The sequence below is a fragment of the Carettochelys insculpta genome, chromosome 4 (genome assembly GCF_033958435.1).
Source record: "Carettochelys insculpta isolate YL-2023 chromosome 4, ASM3395843v1, whole genome shotgun sequence".
In the NCBI taxonomy this organism is placed as follows: Eukaryota; Metazoa; Chordata; order Testudines; family Carettochelyidae; genus Carettochelys; species Carettochelys insculpta.
The window spans coordinates 69,711,569-69,731,322 of NC_134140.1; the positions used below are offsets into that span (position 1 = coordinate 69,711,569).

General features: G+C 47.9%; 1 protein-coding gene across 4 annotated transcripts in view; it reads right to left on the bottom strand.

Annotated features, from left to right (window-relative positions):
* The window catches only part of CLCN3 (chloride voltage-gated channel 3), a 117,042-nt gene that overhangs the window by 34,698 nt on the left and 62,590 nt on the right, over positions 1–19,754 (bottom strand). The gene's annotated exons all lie outside the window — the stretch shown is intronic.

Genomic DNA, 19,754 nt, shown 5'->3' on the forward strand with positions numbered 1-19,754 from the left:
TTACAGCACCCCACGGCTTCAGCCACAAATCAGGCCTGGAAGCACTATGAACACACAGCACACAACAGTTTCTGTGTCTAAAGCACTACAACTTGGCCTTAGCCAAAAGACCAAAAAAGTTTATTTTAAACGTGCACATTATGTATCTTTCTCTAAAGCAGGTAATGAAGAACAGCTGTTTGGATCTGGAATGCCTGTATTTTGAATTTTCTTCTCCAAAGGGGGTTTGAACTGGAGCCGCATGCAGAGGGTTTGAACCAGGGAGGGAGGATGGAACTGGAGACACACACGGGGGATCAGAACCAGAGCCGTGAGTGGGGGGCTTTGCTTCGGCCCACAGCTGTTGCTCCCAGTGTTTTTTTTCTGCCGTTCATCTGAAATCTGAATTTCAGTACTGCTGACTTAATATTTCCATTGGTTAAATATTCATCAGCACAGCTTGCAAGCTACTTGATTATGCTTCGTGTTGGTTCTGGAGCAAGTTCAGCAGCACAATATGGTTTTATTACAGATAATGGACTAAATTTAAGAAACCTTGGTTGTAAAAGCAAATAAAGAAACAGAGGTCAAGTGTATTGTCTAAAACTACTTTCACCTCACTGTTGAAACTGACTACATTTCAAGTTGATGATGTCTATTGAAATTACCATTATTTCTACCTTCTAGATTACAAATGTCTCATCACTAATGGTTATTGTGAAACAAGTATGAGCAGCGATAAAAGTGCAACAATTAAAACAGCGAGCTGACCTAGCAGCTATATAGCAACACAGGACCCAGAAAGCAATGTAGCGAAGTTTGAGTGCACCATGACTAGTCCTTACTCCCCAAAAAGGCAGAGGGTGGGAGTACTGCATAAAGAGCAAGTTTCATACCATTCTTTCACTACACTTCTTTGTAGCTGACACAGCTGGCAGCACTAGCATTCTCCCAAAAAAGAGGCTTCCAATGAACAGGCTGAAGGAGCACATAAGGAGCATGGAAAACAATAAATCAATCTTTTTTCAAATCAAGTCTAAATAAAAACACAAAACACCACAACAAAAACTTAAAGTTTCTGCCTCCTATAAAATCTGTTAATTTGTTTATCACTTTCTGTGGTGAGTACTTCGCAAGGAGTACAGCAGACCCTCGAGTTACACGAGGGATCCCTTCCACATGCCGTCATGTAACCCAAGTTTCACGAAAGTGGGGGTCTGGCCTTTTCCCCTGTGGAACACACGTTCATCAGCTGGGGAAGTAGCAGAAAGGTAAGTCCTGGGGTGGGGGGGGGCAGTTGCGGAGGGTTAAGCCTGGCCGTGGGTGGCAGACGTGGGGGGTGGGAGGGGGCTAAGCCTGGGGTGGGTTAGGGCTTCAGGAGGGTGAGGGGTGGAGTTGAGCCAGAGCCATGAGCGGGCGTGCTGAGCTGGGCTGTGGGGAGTTTGAACCAGGGTGGAGGTTTGAACTGGGGAGGGAGGATGGAACTGGAGACACACATGGGGGATTAGAACCAGAGCTGTGGGCGGGGGGGGCTAGAACTGGGGCCACAGGATAGAACCAGCGCCATGTGTGAAGGGTTTGGAACTGGGAGGTGGGTGGGGTGTTGAACTGGAGCTGCATGCAGAGGATTGAATCGGGGTGGGAGGATGGAACTGGAGCTGCGCCAAGGGGGGGTGGAGGGAGCAGGAGGATAAACTGGGGACAGGGGGTTGAGCCAGAGCCAGGCACAGATGGTGGTGGGGGTGAGCCAGCAGGGGGGTTGAAGCGGGGCCACGGAGGTTGAGCCAGAGCTGCGCGTGAGAGGTGGTGAGCTAGAACCGGGGGGGGGGTGTGGAGCGAGCAGTAGCTATGCGCGGGTAGTGAGTGGAGCTGGCGGGGGACTGAGCCGGGGCCATGTGGAGCCGGGCAGGGCGGGGGGAGCAAGTTAAACACAACTGGAAATCACCCATTTCCAGGGTTTACTGTAGGAATCAGGGGTCAGCCACGTAACAGCAGAGTTGTGTTCTCTGGGTTTGCATTCTCCAAGACCTCATGGTACCTAAATATAAGCACAGGTACCAGCTGGATACCTGCCCTAAATGTAACTTGGCAAATATTTCCCCCCACAAATTATTCACCTGTGGTACATGGGCACCAGTCACAATGAGAATGTGTGAATTATAGAAAAATGCACACTAACAGCTGAAGAGCGTTAACTAGCGTGTGTTTTCCAATACATGTCTGTAATAATCTTCTTTCCAATGCACTGAAATCTACTGAAGAGAAGTGCTATTTAAAAGTCAGGTCTCATCATTACATTCATTAAATAAAGCTAATGGATAATCCATGAACTCATCCCTAGTGGTTAAAAAAGGTCCACATACTACAAGTCAGCTTAAAATGTTTTACAGTTAACTTAATTTGTAACTATAGTTCTGATTGACCTGCATGTAAAATGGATTGTTGTGAAACAGACACTGTAAATGGGGATTGGGGCTGCATCTACACTATGAGATAATTTCAAATTTAAGCCAGTTAGCTCAAAATTACTACACGACTGTCTTCACTGTAAATACCATTAGCTCGTTTTAGGGAGCACTAATATTGATAGCATAATATTGTTGGGACTTGCTGGGTGTAGCATCAAGCTCAAATTCAAAAGTTTGATTAAAGGCCAGTGTGGAAGTACCGCATATTAAAATCATATTTATTAGCCTCCAGCGGTGTCCCATATGTAACCCACAATGGCCCTCAGTGCTCTGCTCGGGCTGCTGTTCTCCAGGTGCCCAAAAATTAGGTAACAGGAAGACTGTGAATTTCAAATTGGGAGCAGCCAGCCGGTGGCTATGGGGTCATGTTTGTATGAGAAGCTGTAGCCGGACAACTGCCTCCCCACTTTCCTCCTTCACTGTAACTACTTCAAGGCATAGATGTACTTAGGCATCAAAACCATGAGAAGCACAAGAAAATAGATAAAGGGGATGAGCAGGCTGTTCCTGGAACCAGAGGCCTTGGGCTACCCTTGAATAGTACTGATAACTGATACACCCACATAACATTCCAGGAGAGGAATCGTACACCCATGTGAAAAGAATGTGTTGTCTTAATGATTCGGCTAACATTCGGCTATCTTCACCTAACACATGCAAATTAAACTAGTAACTGCCTTTTGAGACTGGTGTCACTGAGACGTACCAGCACAATTGGTGTTTTCAGATATGGAAGGGTGTAAGTAACCAGAAGGGTATAAAGTAGGGCCAGGCAGCAGACACAAGCTGAGCTGCAATTGCCTAACCTGCTGGTCAGGACGGGCCTTTGCCTCCCAAGGTAAGGGGATGCCCTCCTCGTACTCTTCTTCCCGAGGGATTGAGTGACAGACACTGGTGACGCCAGAGTCAGATGATGCAGGAGTGAAAAGTATACCTGCTAGGTATTCTTTTGCGCACATTTAACATGTTAGGTGTATTGAATTAATGTTGTTATGATTAAGTCGTCATTGTTGTAACCAAAGTTAAGTTTTGTATTATTGGTAATTAAAGTTAAATTTAATAATCTAAATTACCTGTAAGTTCACATCTCTTACACGCTAAACTTTTCACTGTAATAAATCATAGTAACCATTACGCATAAGCCTGACTCCTCCAGTAATAGCGTCGAGCCAAACCCAACCAAAAGAACCCTAGCTGACTTTTGGCTAATTAGCCCTTTGTGTCAGTAAAACAAGTGTGCTGGAAATTGGGCACTGAGTTTGGCTATCTGCCAAGGAGCAAACTCCTGGGGCATCCGTCAGCCACCCTGGCTGCCTGATGCGAAGGGACAGTCTGTCCTAGCAGTTAAAGACTCAGATGTAAAAGGGACTCCTGGCACTAAGCACTATCCTGATTAGCCATTCCATCAGCTAACAGAAGCTGAGAAACGTCTTTCTTTCTTTGCTATTAGCACGGTGAGGGCATCTACTCACTACAAATAGCCCCTGCAGGGAGTTCGTAGTTCTGTTTCTACCTCTGCTAGCTGAGCATTTGCTATTTTTTTGTGCACTACCTGGAGCCAACTGCTGCCCTTCCACACCACGGGGCACGAAGGCTGTTGCATTGGGGGGTGCTTGTATGAGAAGCTGAGAAACTTCTCAGCAGTTTACATTTGTGCAGGGACCTCACCTCTCCACACAGGCACCATGCAGTTGGAATCTTTGCATATTTACACAATTTTCATGTCGAGGTTGAAGATAGAATCCATTGTGCCAGCATATCTTTTAAAAAGTTGTGCCATTTTGTCTTTGACAGAGATTGTGGATGGAATTTACAATCTGTTCTGCAATGTGGTAGTCATCCCCACCCTTCCTTAAGGGTGTGAGACATGGGTTACATACAGAAGTGTCTGAAGTGATAGCAACCTCACTGTGTTATGAAGATTCTCCAGAGGAGGTGGGAAGACCATCACAAACCAACACCAGCATTCTCTCTGCAGCCAACAATACCAGTGTTGAGGCAAAGATTATGAAATATTAATTTCACTGAGCAGGTCATTGTGTACGGATACTCACCTCCTGAAGCATCTTTTCTCTTTCCTCAACTTAGTCATGAGACACGTAGGAACAAGGGGACAAGAACACCCTGAAAGTCCATCTTAAGAAGGGAGGTGTTAACCCTATGGACTGGAAAGAACTCGCTGGCATTAAGCTGCAATGGCACAGCATCATACATCAAGCCTCAGCCTGTTCGGAACAGAAACACTTTGCTCAACAGGCTAAGAAATGCTAAAGTTGGAACGAAAGGATACAGCATCCCAGCCAGCAGTTGTGCTCTTGTAACTGCCCAAAGGCAGATTTGAACCTGGGACCTCTGGAGCTTAGTGAAGCAGTCTCTACAGTTTGAGCTAAAAGCCAGCTGCCTCCCAGCTAAGGCTGTACAGGAAACACATTCTTTCTCTCTGTAAGTAGTGGTCTAGGTACCACTACATGGGACAGTGAACCACACGTCTAAGTCCATGGGTTACACTCTTTTCAAGCAGCCACCTGTCACATATGTGGAAAAATGAGTAGAACAAGAATTGGACTCCTCAGCCATTTTAAAAGTCATCAGTGACTTTTTATCGCAGGCAGACACCATCTTCCTATAGATGAATAGCCACCACTTTGTAGTACTTGTTGCCTGAAAGAAAGTGAAATGGACCTACGTGGCAGTGACTTTTTATTGCAGATTTACATTGTGGCAGTGCATTACAGCAATCCACCACCTCACTTCTTTTTTTCAAAAACACAAAAGAGGGCAGACCCAGCAGAACAGGTACAGAAAGAAGTTGAAGCCTAGCTTAGCCAAGACAATTCCCCACCTCTCCATCGTTCATCTCCGAGAACCAAAACTCTGTAAGAAAACCCCACCAATGAGGGCATTAGAATCTAGAATCCCCATTCTCACATGATGTTTGAGAAAGAAGCTGCAAAAAAAAGCTAGTCAAAGACCGAGGACTTATCTGTACTTCAAAGTCACTTTGGATTTTATTTTGGGGGGGGGATAAACAGCCTTGCCTCCACATAACAGATTTATTCTCAAACTAGCTGATGGACCAGGGTGGGGGTGGACAGGGCTGATGGCACAGCTGCCCGCTGCTATGCCAACATCTGCAGAGGACGTGCAACACAGTGAACAGCAGACAGGTTTGGGGGAGGGCTGAATTCTGTTACTGGGTGCTCTGAATTCTGGGGCAGTGCTTTGCATTTTGGGATTCTAACATCCAATACCCACAAGCAACTGGGGCTAAGGCATTGTGTGATAGGTACTCACGGTGCACTGATCACGCTGCTGAACTTGCATAGGACAATGGGGACGCGGAAACTCCACACCAAAAAATTTCATGGTTTGTGGACACAAATTCGAATTCATAAGAACAAGGTTAAAAAAAATCAAATTTATTAAAAATTGAATTTATCTCCTTGTGTAGACATAGCCTTCAATTTGAAAAACTCAGAGGCAGGCCCAGCACTGAAGATCAGGAAGAGCCTTAAGGCACGCAGAAAACATGGCAATGCTGGAGAGGGGACCTCTTCTTTTAAGTACTGTGTGTTTTACAGGGAGTTTTAAATACTGTGTTCTGGGTACCACCCCAGTGCCACCACATGAGCTAAGGAGTTTGTCTTCACTTGCTTGGCTCCCTTCCTCCTCCAGGATGCTCAAAATGGTATTCGTGACAGAGAATTCAAGCTCCAAAGTGTTCATTATGTTCAAAGTGTTCATTTCTCTGCAACATTCAATCCCCCAAACACATGCGGCACTACCACCACCATCCTCATCACTTGCCCTTCACTGCTCAAGGTGGCCACACACAGAGGGTCGGGGCTTAAAAAGAATCACTTTGCTACCTACTGTAGCAGCAGGTACAGAAGGAGGGGAAAAAACAGTAAGAAAACTACTTTAGTTCATAATTTGATCAATGCTATGACCTCTTCTTATTTACCTCAGGAAATGTAAAGATAGCTTGAGCAACAACCACATTTCAAAATATGTAAGATTCTAAAACTTTCATGGTTATTTTTAATCACACTCTCAGTACTGTTAATCCTTTGAGTTCAGAACAAGTATTCACTACAGGCCAGGACAAGCCCAAGAGAATGAAATTCCAAACCTGGAGAAAAAGCAACATTTCATCATTGCTGGCATGGAGGCTGAAGCTGGGACAGAAGCTAGTGTGCTATTTCTCTGACCCTCTGGCACCTGATACATTGTGATCCACATGGACAGGACCATTATCAGTGACTGAATGCCTTACAAGTCTTTTGGGAATGACAAAAAGGGCCCAAGATGACATGTTTAGTAGCCTTGTGGCTGCATCCCAGAGAAGTGAGAATAATACAGAGCAATGGAGATATGGTTTCCACCGCCATGAAAACAAGAGGAGAGAGGTGATAATCTCACAGATTCTGCTGATGATGAAGAGGCAGAGAAAGCTGGAGGAAATGGAAACACCATGCTCATGGCCATCACCCACACCTAGCCACACCCTGCAGCCCCTCGAAAGACTGCATATGATCAAATTATTTCATCCCTTTCCTGGCTACAATTAACTGACCATCCCTCACCACTGAACATCCCAGGACAAAGAGAACAGTGGGGATTCCTAAACTATCTTGTTTGCCATGCCACATCCCAGGACACGGAGAACCGTTTCAACCCCACCTACATATGTGAAATCAACACAAACATGTGCACTCAGCACTTGCACGTCTTGCCATACTTCTCCTGGTTTTAAATTTGTGCTGTGCAAGATCAGCAAAGTTCTTTATTACATTTTTTCAGATGAGTGGTACAAAAAATCCTTGCACAAGTAAATTCTTACCCAATACAAAACTAAACGAAACGAAACAAAACAAAACAAAACCCAACCTAATCTTAAAGTAGGAACACAATGCATCCTTGTCTTGGTGTCCCTGACCAATTATAGCCTTTGGCAGAGGCACTCTATTTGGCTGTTCAGAAAAGCTCTCAGCCTTGGCCTCCAACCCATCCATGAAGCTCTTTTCCTCTCTCTTGTAAACGCAGCAAGTACCTATCACAAGAGACAGCTATTCCTCAGCAGACTCTGGCCTTGTCATGAGGTGCCTCCGCCTCCCCTTCAGTCTTCCAAACTTACACATCACTGTCATTCTACGCCTACGCAACATGTAGTTAACAGGTCCTTTCTCCTATCCAAGTGTCCAGTAAGAGGGCTTCAGAGGTCAGGATCTCCCAAAATGACAATAGAAATCACATCACATTTAATGTCTAGAGTGGCCCTGGGAGCAAAAGTTCTCTTTTTCATGGCAGAAAATGGTCCTGAGTTTCTAAAGATACTGGCACCACTGTCTTTTCCAGGCTATCCCATATTAATATTAATGAATCTCCCACAGTGATCAGCTGGGCCTTATAGCACAATGGAGAAATAGGCCTTTCTGTTGATGAACTCCAAGGCCTGGTATAGGGGGCAAAAACAGGCATATGACTCCAATCAACAGCTTCAATACAATTTGCGATAGAAATTGCTCAATAACCTCCTGTCCATTATCAAACTTCACGATCAGCAGCAGCAGCAGCAGCAGCAGCAACACTGTTTTGATAGAAGCACAAACAAGGGGTGAAAGTAATTTAAAAATCTCACCAGTACAGGGGCCTGGCCCTGGTTCCCCAGAACGGGCGGGATCTCAGCCAGATAGGGTGGAGCTGGGAACAGCCTCCCCTCAGCCAGCCTCTCAGTGCTGCATGAAGCATGTCACCCTGGGCTCTGGCAGCAATTCAGAGGGCCCAGGGCTCTGACCACTGTCACAGTACCAGTATTGGCATCCAGGAGCCCAATGGACACTTTTAAATCACCTTTTGCCTCCCCAATCCCCCAGATGGCAACCCTGCTGGTAGGGTCTGGCAGCCTTGCTGCCGCAGCACTTCAATCCTGACGTCCCTTTGGGCCTCCTGGGTCTCCGAAGGCAGCCTGAAGCGGTAGGGAAGGGAAGGGGTAGCAATGTTAAAAACCTGCTATGCCAGTGATATGAGAGCCGACTAGCATTGTTGCTGACAGGAGGTAAAAGGGGGCAAAAAGGAAAGCAACATTAAAACACTGCTGTGGCAGCATTTTTAACATTGGCTGTGTATCAACTGGTACTAGCAGCTACTTCTTACCCGGTCGGCACACCATGCCAGGCCACTTTTACCTCTCAGCACAAATCTCAATGACAACAGCCCTGACAATTGATCTACCCACACCAAAACTGCAAAAAAAACCTCTAGGCAGTGACTGACCTTGTTGAGGGGGATCTCCTACACAGGTGTTCCTCTGCAGCGCTACGGATTTCTAGTAGCAGCCTGTTTTCTTTTTTTTAATCCTTTTATTTCCATTAAGATTTGTTAATGGCCATTGTCTCACTCTTCCCTCAATACCTCCCCCTCAGGAGAGCTTCATTCCCTTCTCCAGAGCTCAACCATCATTCTCCTTTGTCCTTTCAGACCTCAGTGCAATAAAAAATTACCACCTGGAGGTTTGGAAAGCATCCTTGAAAAATGTCTAGATTATGAAATTAAGTTATGTAAAAAAAAAGCCAGCTTATGGAGTAAGCTCTCATAGGAGGAAACTGGTGGGCTCCTGGCCACATATCCGAGGGTTTGCTGGCTTCAAAGGAACATAACAGTGTGTTGAGGGGGGACAGGAAGACCTGCCTGCCTTCACATTCCATGACCTGAAATCCAATTGAAGGTATCCATATAGAGAAGTTACTTACCTGTAGTAACGATGGTTCTTAGAGATGTGTCCCCGTGCGTGCTCCACAATAGGTGTCAGGCTTGCCCGGTGCCGCAGATCGGAAATCTTCTAGCAGTTTCTCCTGGATTGCGCATACGCCGGCGCGCACCGCTCCCCCGCATGCCCCCGGCCACGTGCGCGATCCGGTCCCTGCCAGTTCCTTGACCAACCGCCTCGAACGCTCCTGAAAAACACTAGACAGAGATCAGAAGCGGGGAGGATGGGTGGGTGGTGGAGCACCCACGGGGACACATCTCAAAGAACCATCGTTACTACAGGTGAGTAACTTCTCTTTCTTCGTTGAGTGGTCCCCGTGGGTGCTCCACAATAGGTGACTACCCAGCAGTAACCCAAGTAAGGAGGTGGGTAATCGGTTTATGTGCAGCTTGCCCCCGAGAGGACTGCTGTCGACAGACGGGTATCCTCTTCGAATACCCGATGTAGGGCATAATGCTTGGCGAAGGTGTCATAGGACAACCAGGTCACCGCTCTACAGACGTCTTTTAACACGATGCCCTTCAAGAAGCCTGTTGATGCCACCACCGCCCTGGTAGAGTGAGCCCTGGGCGGGACCAGCAAAGGAGTCTTTCGAAGCTCGTAGCACATTTTTATACAGGACACAATGTACTTTGAGATTTTCTGTGAAGAGAGACCTTCCCCTTTGACCTGGGAGCGAGAGAGACTAGAAGCCTGTCCGTTTTCCGGAAGGACTTAGTTCTGTCTATGTAGAAGGCCAACGACCTCCTCACATCCAGGAGATGCAGGCATGCCTACTTGATGGAGCTGTGAGGCTTCGGGTAAAACGAGGATAAAACTATTGGTTCGTTAAGATGGAACTCCAAAGAAACTTTTGGAACAAAGGCTGGGTGCAGCCTTAAGGTTACCGCCTCCTTTGAGAATACTGTGCAGGGCAGCGTTGGCATCACTGCTGCGAGCTCACCCACCCTGTGGGCTGACGTAATTGCAAGGAGGAAGGTTGTTTTCATCATAAGGAGACGTAGGGGAACTGTGGCTAATGGTTCGAAAGGTGGACCCAATAGCGTGCTGAGCACCAAGTCCAAATTCCACCATGGTGGAAGCCGTTTTCGAGGAGGGTACAGGTTTACCAGCCCCTTCAAGAACCTTGTAATGATAGGATGGGCGAATACAGTGGGCCCTTCCTCTGTATGCCGAAAGGCTGATATAGCGGCGAGGTGGACCTTTAGCGAGCATAGAGAAAGCCCGCCTCTTTTGAGGTCCAATAAGTATTCTAGTATTACAGGTATAGGAACGTCAAGGGGACCTAACTGTTTGGCGGAACACCAGGCTGTAAATCGAGTCCATTTCTGCTCGTAAGTCCTCCTGGTGGAGGTCCTTCGGCTACATTCCAGGACTTGTTGTACTCCCTCCGTACACATGCTCTCTAAGGAGCTGAGCTATGGATTAGCCATGCTTGTAGACGCAGACCCTGAGGGTGCGGGTGCACTATGGACCCCTGAGCCTGCGTGAGTAAGTCCGGCGCCACTGGTAGAGGAAGCGGTGGGCGGTCCGACATGTGCAGAAGCAAGGGAAACCATTGCTGCCAATCCCAAATTGGGACTATGAGTATCATGCGAGCTCTCTCCCTTCTGGCTTTCTGCAGAACCTTGTGGATAAGCGCTGTGGGGGGAAACGCGTAAAGTAGGGGGCCCCTCCATGAAATCATGAATGCGTCCCCCAGGGACCCCCGCCCCACTCCTGCCCTGGAGCAGTACTGGGGACACTTCTTGTTGTACTGGGTGGCAAACAGATCGATCTGGGGAAACCCCCATGTACAAAAAAAGTGCCGTAGCAGATCGGAGCGGATCTGCCATTCGTGCGTGAGTGCGAAGCGCCTGCTCAGCTGATCTGCTTTCACGTTGTGAGCGCCCAGCAAATATGAGGCTTTCAACGTTATGTTGTTCGCGATGCACCAGTTCCACAATCGGACTGCTTCCGCACACAGGGCACGGGATCGTGCTCCTCCTTGTCGATTCATGTAAAACATAGTGGAGGTATTGGCAGTATTGATCCCGACTACTTTGCCATGTAGGTAATCTCAAAAATGTTTGCAGGCGTTGAACACTGCTCTGAGCTCCAGTATGTTTATGTGCAGTGTCTGTTCCGCAGGGGACCATAGCCCTTGCGTCACCTTGTCGCCGATGTGCGCTCCCCATCCTATGTGGGAGGCGTCGGTAGTAAGAAAAATAGAAATTCGTGGTTGGTGAAAGGGCACCCCCACTAGCAGATTCTTGGGGTTTTCCCACAATGCCAGGGATCTGCGCACCTCTGTCATGGGCGACACCACCCTGTGGACAGTGTGGGATGACGGTTTGTAAACATTCGCCAGCCAATCCTGCAGGCTTCGCATGTGTAACCTGGCATTCTGTACCACAAACGTCGCTGCCACCATGTGGCCCAGCAGCTGTAACCACGTTAAGACGGGCACCGTGGGGCTGTATGTGATGACTTGCACCAGTGAACTGATGGCGCGGAAGCAGGTGTCGGGTAGGTACACCCTTGCTGTGATAGAGTTTATGCATGCCCCTATGAACTCTATATCTTGTGTGGGTTCAGTCTTTGACTTTGCGAGGTTGATAAGTAGGCCCAGCGAAGAAAACGTGTCCCTGTGACACATATCATGCGTAAGACCTCTGCCTTCGAGGCCCCTTTCAGCAGGCAGTCATCCAGATATGGGAAAATAAACACCCCCGTCTGTGCAGGTAGGCTGACACCACTGCCAGGGTTTTGGTAAGGACTCTGGGGGCCGAGGAGAGGCCGAACGGAAGAACCCTGTACTGGAAGTGCTCCTTGCCGACCGTGAAGCGGAGGAAGCGTCTGTGTGCTGGGTGGATTGTTATATGAAAGTAAGCATCTGGTAAGTCAAGGGCTGCAAACCAGTCTCCATCGTCCAGTGCCGTGAGTATCGAGGCAACTGTGATCATCCAAAAATGTTGCTTGCGCAAGTAACGGTTGAGGCCCCGAAAATCTAAGATGGGCCTCCAGCCTCCTGTTTTCTTCTCTGTTAGGAAGTAGCAGGTGGTCCACCTCCTGCTTGAGCCTCGCATCCCTGAGGTGAGGCCTGGCGGGAGGCTTCGTCAGTGGGAGCGACTGGAAGGGGATCGTGTAACCCATGGCTATGATCTCCAGCACCCTGGCGCCCTTGGTCGTAGCCCCGTTGACATTGAGCACGCTGTGGTTGGTAAGCGTAGCGTCTTTGGTGAGGATAAAAATTTTTTTTTTTCCTGTATGGGGGAGTATAAATGCCCAAGGTTCTAAGTGTAGCTCTCGAGTCCTTACTGGAGTGGAGGACCGAGTCGGTTGAGTCTGCAAACAGCTTTGTGTATCAAAGGGTAGATCCACGATCTTTGCCTGTAGGTCCCTAGGGATACCAGACGTCTGGAGCCAGGATTCTCTACGCATGACCACTGCTGTAGCCGTTGAACGTGCCGCCATGTCCGCTACGTCCAGGGCAATCTGGGCTCCCATCTGCGATGCTGCGTAGCCCTCTTGAACAATCGCCTTTAACACCGGCTTTTTGTCTTCCGGAAGTGAATCCATGAGGGGAGTAAGTCTGGAGTAATTATCAAAATTATGGTTTGCTAGGTGTGCCGCATAATTTGCCATTCTCAATAGCAGGGTAGAAGAGGAATATACCTTCCTGCCAAACAGCTCTAGCTTCTTAGCATCTTTGTCCGATCCTCCCGATTTGTACTGAGAAGCCTTCGACCTCTGCTGGGACGATTCGACCACCAAAGAATTTGGTTGTGGGTGACTATGCTCTTTGCCAGGACGAAGTACTTCTTATCCGCTCTCTTGTTCGTAGGCTGGATAGAGGCCGGAGTCTGCCATATGGTAGTGGCTGACTCCATAATGGCTTCGTCCAGCGGAATAGCAATTTTGGATGAAGCCGGGGTCTCAAATTTTTAAGGAGTTTGTGATGTTTCTCCTGCACCTCTGCCATGTGAATGTCCTGCGTGAAAGCGATCCTTTTAAATAGCTCTTGAAATTGTTTAAGGTCATCGGGGGGCGGGGTGTGGAGACATCCCCGGGGGCCACGGCCTCATCTGGGGAGAATGAAGAGGAACCACTGGGGTAAAACTCCCTCGAACCCTCAGGCTCCTGCAGTCGATGATACACTTGCTCCCTGGAGGATTGTGAAGGAAAGTCTCGGGGTTCTAAAACTAACTCCCCTTGAGACAGCTGTGTTTCCGTCCCCGATCAAGAGTGTCCATGGGGGTATTGAGCGGCCGGGGGGGGACCTGCCCCTGGATGTAGGCCTGCGGTGTCTGTGTCCAGCATGATGAGGACGACCATAGCAGCATGGACAAGGGTCCGGTGGAGACCTGGACCACCCACGGAGTGTGTACCCCCGATGTCTGGGAGAGCGAGACCTCCGCGACGACACAGATAGAGGTGAAACTGGCTTGTGATAGTACTCCAGGGGATCCACTCCCAGAAATGGTGAAGGTGGCCCAAGCCATGGTGACATTGGTTGGAGGAACGGAGGAGGCTCTGGATAGGCCGGCGGAGACACAGGCGGTGCGGCGTGTGTGTCACAGGGGGAGGGCTTGCTGCTAACAGCAGCGCAGCCCTGTCCGGAGATGGGCTGCGGTTCCGGGTTCTTGATTTTGCCTTGCCCCTCCCCTGAGGGGCTGGCACCGCCCCCTCCTGTGCAGGGGATCTCGGCCCCGCTGTCGGCGCCGCGCTCGGCCCAATCAGCTGCGGTGCCGCGCGGGTAGCTTCCTCCGGCGCCTGCAGGCTCCGTGCCTGGTGCCCCTGCACCGTTGGTGCCGCCTGTGGCGGTGCCGCCAGGTCCGGCGCTTGCCTCACTGACGCTCTGGGCACCGCGTGTGCCAGCTGTTGTATAACTGGAGGCTCAGCCTCTGCCACGTGCGCTGCCGCTTGCCTGAGTATGCGGCTGGGGGCTGTGTGCGCCGCTCGTCCTGCTCGCTGAACCCGCCGGCAAGGATCGAGCCGGGGAGAGTTTCCTCCGTTTCTGCACCGAGGGGGTCAGAGAAGCTGCCTTCCTCTTATGCAACCCAGAGGGCCCTTCTGGGCGAGGCTTCTCTGGCAAGTCCGGCTGGAGAGCCTTTTTGGACAAGAGCATTTTAAGCCTCATCTCTCTATCCTTCCTGGCCCTGGCTGTGAGCTTAGCTCAGTGAGAACACTTCTGGGTAACGTGTGATTCCCCAGGCAGCGGATGCATTTGCTATGCCCATCGGAGGCCGGCATAGCTTCGCGGCATGACTCACACTTTTTAAAACCTGAAGAGGCCATTGCGGTGAGTCCTTTACTGTTAATAGCGTACTTAGCGCTTAATCCATGCCTTTCCACCCCAAATAGCGATCACCGGCCTGCGGGGCAGCCTAAATGGCCTTCACGTCCGCTCTTCTCCACTCTTTTTTTTTTTTTGCTGATATTCTCTTTGTCTTTGCTTTCTCTCTCTCTTTTTTTTTAGTAACCAAAAACAACAAATTACATGTAGAAAACAACTATCTAATCTGACTCTGGCCTTAGCCTGAGCGGATTCCGTCTGCAGCCGATGGCAGTTGAGAAGGAACTGGCGGGGACTGGATCGCGCACGTGGCCGGGGGTGCGCGGGGGAGCGGCGCACGCTGGCGCATGCGCGATCCAGGAGAAACTGCTGGAAGATTTCTGATCTGCGGCGCCGGGCGAGCCCGACACCTATTGTGGAGCACCCACGGGGACCACTCGAAGAAGAACCATGCATTCTGTTTAAATTCAGTGACAAGTCTGAGCTGGGAAAAAAAGAGTTTACACACATTTCAGTAAATATTGTTTCAAGCAGAAGGAAGTATTTTCATAAAATACTTGCCATTCCCAATCTCTACATCATAAACTTTTCTTGCTTGCCTCACTCTTTCTTGATTCAGATAACAGAATGGTGAGCAGAGGGAGGTTAACACCTACGACACATGCAGTATTCCCTTTAAAATCAATGGAAACTATTTGGCTGTGTCTACACTTAGCAAAAACTTCGAAATGGCCATGTTAATGCCCAAATCGAAGAATACTAATGAGGCGCTGAAATGCATATTCAGTGTCTCATTAACATGCTGGTGGCCACAGCACTTTGAAAGTGCTTCGGTTCGCTCCTGCATGGCTCGTCTACATCGGGGTCCTTTTCAAAAGGACCCCACCAACATTGAAATCCCTTTATTCCTATACGCCTATGGCTGGGGCTGCAGGGTTCCCCTCCCCCTGGCCAGGGTTCCCAGAGCTAGGGCTGTGAGTGTGCTCTGCACCTCAGCCGGCTCCCAGCCAGAGGTCTGCTAAAGCACCCACAAGCCCTGCAGCAACATGGGGGCCAAGAGGCTGCCCTGGGGCTGGGTGCCAGAGCCCCCTGCATCTCATGGTAGAGCACAGCTCAGAGCCCCCTGCTTGCCCAACAGCAGCTGGAGCCCCCACCTGCCCCACTGGCAGCCACAGCTGCAGGAGGGGAGCTGGCTGAGTACCAGCTCCTCTTTTTTCGAAGGAAAAAAAATCAGCGCTGGCCCTGAGAAACATAATTAACCCAAACTAAGTTCCAGCACAGGTCAAACAAAGAATTCTGTTGTCACAGCTAAGACCGCTTCAGAAGCTGGATTTGCTGTGGTGATAGCTTTACCACACAGTGGTAGAAGCCACTGCTATAGTGTCTATGTTATAGCACCATAGCTGCAGCGATGCCACCGCAGTACTTCTCACACAGACATAGCCTCAAGTGAGGCCCCTGGAATAAACAAGGTCCAGGGAATGACATAATGAAGTCCAATGTCACCTAACTTTTAAAACTTATGTATAATCTCTGATGACCACCAAACCACAATGATATGTTCCATCTCAGTCTAAGTATAAAACATGAACCCCACGGTTAATTCATGCAAACTGGCTATACCATTGGGGTCCTGACAAACTGTCAAATGCATCCCTCAGCTGGACAATGTCTGGAAACGCCTACACCTGTCACAGGCACAGTCAGACAAGAATGATATTACAAGCTGACCTTCTCTAATCTGGCACTCTCTGGTCTAGCACCACCTGTATTCCAGCATGATTTTAGTTAGCCAGATGTACTTATCATGGGTGTGTAGCCAAGTTTTCTGATATCCCACAAAGTTTGTTTATAGCTTTGTGTTCTGTGATGTTATTTAGCTCTAATTTACCCCTAAATGTCTTCTAAGAGCCAATTAAGCAGTGGAAGTGCTGGTAACGCACTCGACAATATTGACCTCTCATGGATTGGCAAATTCTCTGGTTTGCCACTGGTCAGGTCTCAAGGGTGCTGGACTAAAGAGATTCAATCTGTAATAATATTTAGCATTTAAGTATTCGTAGATCCCAAGTTTATTCTCAGATCCCCAAACTTTCAAGAAGTGGATGTGTTACATGCACTTAGGGATAGGAGAACTAAAGGATGAACCAAAGTCACACAGGGGCCGTGTCTACACTAGCCAAAAACTTCAAAATGGCCATTTCAAAGTTTACTAATGAAGCGCTGAAATACATATTCAGCACCTCATTAGCATGCGGGTGGCCGCAGCACTTCGAAATTGACGTGGCTCGCTGCCACGCGGCTTGTCCAAACAGTATTCCTTTTTGAAAGGACCCCGCCTACTTCGAAGTCCCCTTATTCCCATCTGCTCATAGGAATAAGGGGACTTCAAAGTAGCCGGGGTCCTTTCGAAAAGGAGCCCTGTCTGGACGAGCTGTGTCAATTTCAAAGTGCTGCAGCCGCCCGCATGCTAATGAGGCACTGAATATGTATTTTAGCACTTCATCAGTAAACTTCAAAATGGCCATTTGCATGGCCATTTCGAAGTTTTTGGCTAGTGTAGACACAGCCAGTAAGTCAATGACAGAGCAAGGAAAAGATCCCAGGTCTCCTTAGCAAAAGTCCAGTTACTGGACACTCTCTCTCTTATAATAAAAATATGCTTTAGGAGTCTACCATATTACAGTTAACACTGCTCAGCCATCCTTATTTCCCAGAGACAATCTCTAACAGGAGTACTCTGTCCTGCAAAATGGTCAGTTACCAGTGTTCCAGCTGTTATCACTGGGTGACCAACAGTGCTGGCCCTCTCCTGTTGAAAAAGGAAAATATTTCAACTGCTGGACTGGCTAGCCATTTAAAAGCAAGCTAAATAAGTTTATCGTGGAGGCATGGATTAGCCGTCCCTAACATCATCATCAAAAACCTGCTGAGCGCTAAAAATCAGAAGAGGGGGTTTTCAGAGGCAGTGTACTAACCGCAGGCCTTGTTTCACCCGTTTCTCTTGTCAGCAAGTGACACAAGCACTTAAAAACAAAATCCTTGTGGTAGGTACAGAGGTTGTCATTTCACTAAGAGTACCTACAAAGTGATTCATTCATTGGGGCAGTGTTTTCCTAATGGTGTTCTGTGGAAACCCGATGTTCCACAAAGTGAAAATAAGGGTTCCGCAAGGAATTTCTATTACAATAGCTGACTCTTCTGTGGCTCACAGCCCTGATGCTGCTGAAGCAGTAGAATTAAATTTAATTGGTTTAACAGCCAGCAGGCTACAGGAGGGATCCAGACATTAAACCAACTGAAGTTAGTTTCATATTTTCAGTGGCGGCAGGCAGCCGCAGAGAGCCCTTCGCTCACCCCACTACTCAAGTGGCCACACCCCTCCAGTGGGCATGGCTTGGCTCACCCCTGCCAGCGGAACACCTCCACACCAGCCTTCCCTCTGCTGGGAGCACATGGCCACCCAGCATAGGCTTCCCAGACAGCACCACAGAGGGGTTAGTCCCAGGGGCCAGTTTGGAGCTGACAGGGGTTAAGTCTGGGTTCAGGGAGGCTGATTTGGGGCTGAGAGGGATTAAGCTTGGAGATGAGGGGGGAGGTTTGCAGCATGGAGCATAAAGTTTGGGGATAGGGGGCTGGATTTGGGGGCTGAGGCGAGTAAAGCCTGGAGATAGGTTGTGGGTTTGGGGGCCAAGGAGGCTACAGCCTGGGAATGGGGTTTTGCAAAATTCTTTCGAGTTTAAAAGGGTTCTATGAGCAAATAAAATTGGGAAACACTGCATTGGGACAAGACTTGGAGAACAGGAAAATCCAGAAGTAAACATTTATACAATGATGTGTGATAAACACCCACACCAAAACAAAATGAAACAAATCAAAAAGAAGAAAAAAAATATCCAGGGCAGTAGGACTAAAAAGAGGGGTGAATGACAGCATTAAAGGGCAATCCAAAAGTCTTTTGGCAAATTACATCCTGTCTGTAAGACTGCAAATACACACCCAGAGGCTGTGCCCTCCATTTACCTCCCATGAGTTCATACAACTTAACGTCTACTGGACTGGTTTCAGAGGTAGCTGTATAAGTCTGTTTCAGCAAAAACAAAGAGTCCAGTGGCACCTTAACATTTTTATTTTGGCATAAGCTTTTATGACTTGCAGCTCACTTCATCAGCTACATCAAGTGAACGAAAAAGAAACAGTAGGGATATAGAGATGGGAGCATTACATTAGAACTAATTAAATCAGGGTGTCTGTGGATAAGAACCCTAATGCTGAAAATTACTTATTGTAATGAGAGAACCATTTCCAGTTCCGATTCAGAGTCATTCTGATGATGTTCAATTTGCATATGAATTACAGCTCAGCAGTTTCACATCGCAGCCTGTTTCTGAAGGCTTTTTTTTTTTTTTTTTTGCTTGAGGATGGCAATTTTCAAGTCTGTAACTGTGCGCCATGGCAGGTTAAAATGTTCTCCCTCTGGTTTTTGTATATTATTATTCTTGATGTCTGATTTTTTTTTATTCTGTTGTATAGAGACAATGTCTGTCCAACGCACATAGCAGATGTGCAGGTAAATGAGCCTTTGATGGTACTGCAGATGTGGTTAGGTCCTATGATGGTGTCACTAAGGTAGATGTGTGGACAGAGTTGACAATGGGGTTTGTTGCAAGGATGGTTCTTAGGTTAGTGTTTATGTTGTAGGGTACGAGATTGGAGGTAAGTATGTGTTTTCTACTGGTACCTGAAGGTGAATGTAAAGAGGTGAGGGGAAAGTAATCAAAAGAAAAGAAAACAATACAAAAAAACCCCAACAACCTGCTTCACACATATAGCACAAAATGTAAATCAGGATAATTCAATGTTTGGTATTTACATAAAGGGAAACAGTTGCTTTTTCTGTCACTGTGTTGGACTAGAAAAAAAGTTTTTTATTTGTTTTACTTTTCAAACATGAGGGGAATATTTATCTGAAGGGTAAATACACCATTAGGAAGGATATAACAGATCAATACTATTCACCTGGTGCTCACACAGTGCTCAGCTCCTTATGCACCTATATGACAAGCCACCACATTGAACAGTTTATGGCCTAAAATCTACATGCATGGAGAGTATGGATTGAGCAAAACAAAGAAATAACAAAATACATAAATAATATGCTAAAGGTATCACAGATTCATATGCTCACAGATTCATATGCTCCAAGGCCAGAAAGAACCACTGTGATCGTCTACTCTTCCCACTCACGTAACACTATCTG